General features: G+C 47.6%; 1 pseudogene; it reads left to right on the top strand.

The window, feature by feature from the left end:
* The first annotated feature begins 2,642 nt into the window (after positions 1–2,642).
* LOC109394249 (high mobility group protein B3 pseudogene) overlaps positions 2,643–5,167 on the top strand; it is a 7,061-nt pseudogene continuing 4,536 nt past the window's right edge.

Below are 5,167 nucleotides of genomic sequence, written 5' to 3'. Positions count from 1 at the left end.
TCCCAAGAGGAGATTAACTGTTTGCATTTCAGCAGGTCCCAGTCACAGCGTGAGACACTCCTCAGAGGGAGCCTTATCGGCCTCGGTCGTACCGGGCGGGGCACCCCTCAGAGAGAATTCAGCCTTTCCGGTTGTACCGGGGCTTCTCTCATCTAATGGGAAAAGAGGCTAAATGCGGGGGGGCATGTTAATAGAAATTGGCTTCAAGCAACATCTGACGATCTCTTGGAGCCTGCTGTTCTTGAAGTTTGGGAAGAAAGCAAGGAACCAGAGACCTAGAGACACCCCTAGCATTTCTGGGTTTTTAAAAGCTTTTGAAGTCTAACAACTCAAAGCATATATGCTTCCGGCTGGGGGGAGGAGGCCAAGGATGGACGACAGTGCTTAAAGAAGGCATTTCCTGTTCTCTTGGTGGCTCTATTGCCATGATCCTTTATTCACCACTAAAGGCCCAAAACACATGAGTCTATTTCATGGCTCTCTGATGTCCCTCTAATAGATGAATCTGAAGGACATGTGGATGACAAGTGCAAGGGTCCTGCAGTCAGTCACAGGCAGGTAGGGCAGAGTTTGGGCTACCACATGATTTGGTCCTGGCTTGAAGCCTTAGAGTCTAATGCAGGCTTGGCAAGCTTTTTGCAAAGGGCCAAATAGTAAATATTTTATACTTGTGGGCCAGATGGCTCTGCACAACTCCTCAGCTCTGACAGTGAATGAAAGGAGCCGTAGACATTATGTAAATGCACGGATGTGGCTGTGTTCAAAATAAAACTGTATTTCCAAAAAAAATCAGGTAGTGGGCTGGATGGTTTACTGAGCCCTGATCTAGGGGATTGAGAAGATTCAATCTTTATCTTAGAGCAACTATAAGTCTGATCCCTCCCAATAAAAGCAGCTGGACAGGGTGCAGGGAGGTTCTGTGCTTGAACTTTGGTCATCGCTTACTGGTTGTTACAAAGTTCTTAACTTCACATTCAGAGGTTTGAACTTGGGCCCCATCACTTTCTAGTTTTGTGACCTGGAGCAAGTTGTTAACTACTGTATGGCTCAATTTCATCACCCCACGTGGGAGATAATCATACTTAAAATTTGGAATGACAGAGGAGGTTTTGTGGGATGACATTGGGAGGTACTTAGCGTAATATTATAACTGGTATTTAGTCACGATTGTTGAATCAAAAGTCTTTAGCTTAGCAAATAGGCTTTTTCCTTCCCACTGTATAAATTAGTTGATGTTTATCAAAGTTGAAATGAGAAAAGCAGTACTTTTAACTTTTGGTCTTCTGTATAAATGACACCAAATTTGAATCACTACATCAATTCATGATAGTAAACATTGTCTGCAGGAGAAATGGCACCAAAGAAAGCAATTGTGGGGCCGGCCAAGTGGCGCGTTGGTTAAGAGCTGTCTTGCGACGCCAGTGGGTCCCGGTTCGGATCCCACATATGAGGGCCAGTGACACTGTCCTCTACAGCTAAGATGCTGAACAACAGCTCAACTTGGAGCTGGGTTGCCCATGATGGCGTAGGCTGCAGCGCCTGCTGCAGTGGGTTGCCATGGGCTATCATGTGTGGCCAGCAGCCAGCATGAGTGGCCAGCAGCCGCCGTGAGCAGCCGTCCAGAAGCTGGTGACTGATCTGCCTCACCTAGGAAGAGCNGCTGGCTGCTGGCTACATACGGTAGCCCATGGCAACCCACTGCCACAGGGGCTGCAGCCTATGCCGTCGCCTGCGACTCACGGCAGCCCAGCTCCAGGTTGAGCTGTTGTTCAGCAACTTAGCTGTGGAGGGCAGTGTCACTGGCCCTCACATGTGGGATCCGAACTGGGGCCCTCTGGCGTCCCAAGCCAGTTTTTAACCATCGCTCCACTCGGTCGGCCCAGGAAGTTCTTTACATAAAGCTGAAACCCACTTCCCTGCTATTGGCACCCACTGCCCCTATTCCTGCCTTCAAGGGCCACAGAGGACCTATTACTCTTCCACATGCCAGTCCTTCATTCAGCTCCTTCCCACCTCTGAGAGCCTGTAGTTTAAGCCTAACTCTGGCCTCATCCTTCCAATCACCATGCAGAGCTCAGAAAACAAGTTAGACATTTTATATTTGATCTGTGGCTGTGATCAAAACAGTCTGAGGTGCCTGCCCAGCCACTACCCCTCCCTTTGTGTGAGAACATCTAACCTCCAAGAGGGCACTGCAGCCTTTGTACTTAGCTGGTCCATCCTTCACCACAGCTGTTTGGTTAGGGGTATATATTTAACTCAAGCTGGGCCAATCAGGTTTGCTCCTGGGAAATTAGAATTGGCATCCAGATATTCAAGGGAATCTGATTGTGACCTGATGTGAGAAAATGGAACTTAGGATGTAGGGGGAAGCCATCTTTAGCCATGTACAGAGAAAAACAGAGATAAGCAACCATGTGGTGAGAGAGAGAGAGAGAGAGAGAGAGAGAGAGAGAGAGAGAGAGAGAGAGAGAGACACTGTATCTCTGGAGGCCTTCCAGTTGTTAGGTCTCTTGAGATATCCCTATAATAAACTCTCTTCCTTTGACTAAGCTAGTTTGAACAAGATTCTCTTACTTGCAACCAAAAGAAACTTGACTATGAAAGTGGTCTTGTGTATGGTTATGGGAAACTGGTTAAGTCAACTGTTGTGTCGGAGCAAAGAAAGGAGAGGTGGGTGATGAACCCAAACTCTTTGTCATCCTTTTGAGAGAGCAAAGGACAAGGACAGTGAGATGTTAGGAAATAAATCCAATTTCTAATTTCTTTTTCCTGCCAGAGAAGAGGGTTTCTATAGTAGACAGATTCTATGGTGTCCCCAGATTCCTGCCTCCTAGTGTTTACACCATGTGTAATCCTCTTCCCTGAGTGTGGGCCCAGTGACTCATTTCTAACTAGCAGGATATCATCAAGGGATGGGATATACGTGAGTACATGTACATAAATACATTACATAAGATTGTAGTGTCTATTTTGCTAGGGGACTCCCCCCTTGCTGGCTTTGATGAAGCCAGCTGCCATGTTGTGAGCTTGTCCAATGGGGAGGACCATGAGGCAAGGAAGTGAGGGCAGTCCCCAGCCAACAGCCAGTGAGGAACTGAGGCCCTCAGTCTGACAGCCTGCAATGAAGGGAAATTCTGCTGATAATCACACGAGCTTGGAAGCAGACCCTTCTCCAGTCGAGCCTCAGATGAGACATAAGCCCGACCCACACCTTGATTACAGACCTGCAGAGGACCTAGTTAAGCTGCACCCAAACTATGAGATAAACGTATGTTGTTTTAAGCCACTAAGTTTGTTGTAATTTGTTACACAGCAATAGATATCTAATACAGTTTCTTTCTCAGGCTATAAATCAACATATAATGAAATAAGCCTACTTGATGTATTTTCAAATCGACTGTAGGCAAAACAGAAAACTCAATTATAGGTCTATATATTTGCCTCTGTAAGATCCCAGTGTGATCAGAACAATACTTGGGCTTCTCAGATACACAACAGATTCTAGAAAATCCTCTTCCTGGTGCAAGCCCTAAGGCAGAGAGAAGAGGTTCAGGACCAGGGCACCAAGGCAATTCTCCAGGTCCTTTGTGGACCACTCCTCCAGCGGCCCAGCACTGAGCACAAAGCACACCTAGGGAGCCATGGTGACTTTGCCATGATCCTTCAATTCCAGGGCAGGGAGGAAAGCTAGCAAGTTCAGTGACATACCTTCACTCATTAGTGGCTGCACCTGGCTTATTCTGCAGCTACAGTCTTTTGGGGAAACAAAATCTTGAAAAGGACATCTATTTAGAAATACACGTTCTGGGCCGGCTGAGTGGCGCGTTGGTTAAGAGTTGGCTTGGGACGCCAGCTCTGAGCAGCAGGACCCCAGTTCGGATCCCACATGTGGGCCAGTGACGCTGTACCCTCTATAGCTAAGATGGTGAACAACAGCTCGACCTGGAGCTGGGCTGCCATGAGTCGCCCAGCGACAGCGTAGGATGCAGTGGGGCTGGCCAGCAGCTGGCATGAGCTTTCGTGAGCTGCCGTGAGCTGCCGTGAGCAGCCATCCAATGGCCGGCGACCGATCTGCCTCACCCGGGAAGAGCGCAATGATAATACCAACTTGGGCCAGTGAAGCGACGTCCTCCACAACTAGACTGAAGAACTAAAGGACAGCAACTTGTCTGTTCCCCTCCCCCAATTCTCCAATAAAATCTTAAAAAAAAAATACACGTTCCATGTGTGGCGTGAGGAGGGTGGTGAAACTAAAGGGCTTTGAGTCCATGCGAGGTAGTGAGAGCTACTTCTTGGCCTATGTCTTGATAAAGTGAACTGGCATCTTAAGATGCTTAACTATAGAGTTGGGAGGACTGTGGGTGGGGCTGGGCCCTTGTTAACTCTATAATCCTGACTTCCTGTTCATCCTTATGGTAATTATGGGGGGTGGGGTCGTAATAAAGGGATCAGCCATCTTGATCTTTTGGGGTCTTTTTCTGCCTCCACGTGGGCTGCCAGTAGGAGCTCAGTGTAGGAGGTGTGCTTTCTGCACTGTGGTGGGGGTCTTGCTTCTTTTTCTTTTCCCGAATAAACCGTTTCCTTTGTGGATTACTTGGAGAGTTATTTTTCACCAGTCAACAGTCTCTAAAGAGGAAAAAGACAGAGCTAGAGCTGGATTAAATGAGAAAGGGTTCCTCCCTACCCAGTTGTGGAAGGGCCCCTTGAAATCTTGAGGCCCCAGAGTGCTTCGTGGCTCTGTAACAGGAAGCGAACATGGAGAACAAGTCTTTCCCTTGAAGAGCTCAATGCCTTCTGTGTATTACCTCCAAACAACAGGAATAATAACACACTTAACTTACGCACTGCTTTTATTGTACCAAGTTCAAAAGACTTTTAAAAGGGGGTCTGTGTCTTTGTGCACTTAGGAAAGCTGGATTCTGGGGAGCAACTGGCTTCTAGTCTTGGCTTTGCTCCTTGCTATTCTAGTTGACCTGGTGTGTCATAGGAAAGGGTCTGACTGTCACGTCCAGCGTGGCAAGGGCAAACGGGTTTCTCTTGAGGGGCGGCGTAGATTGAATAAAGAGTCAGAGACAGAAGTAAAGTTTAAGAGCGAGACCAAGGGACTCATTCAGAGAATCTGAGCGAGCCTCGAATCGGGTCAGCGCATCGTTTTTATTGAGAA

The sequence above is a fragment of the Hipposideros armiger genome, unplaced genomic scaffold (genome assembly GCF_001890085.2).
Source record: "Hipposideros armiger isolate ML-2016 unplaced genomic scaffold, ASM189008v1 scaffold_417, whole genome shotgun sequence".
NCBI lineage: Eukaryota > Metazoa > Chordata > Mammalia > Chiroptera > Hipposideridae > Hipposideros > Hipposideros armiger.
This window is presented reverse-complemented; position numbering and strand designations above follow the sequence as displayed.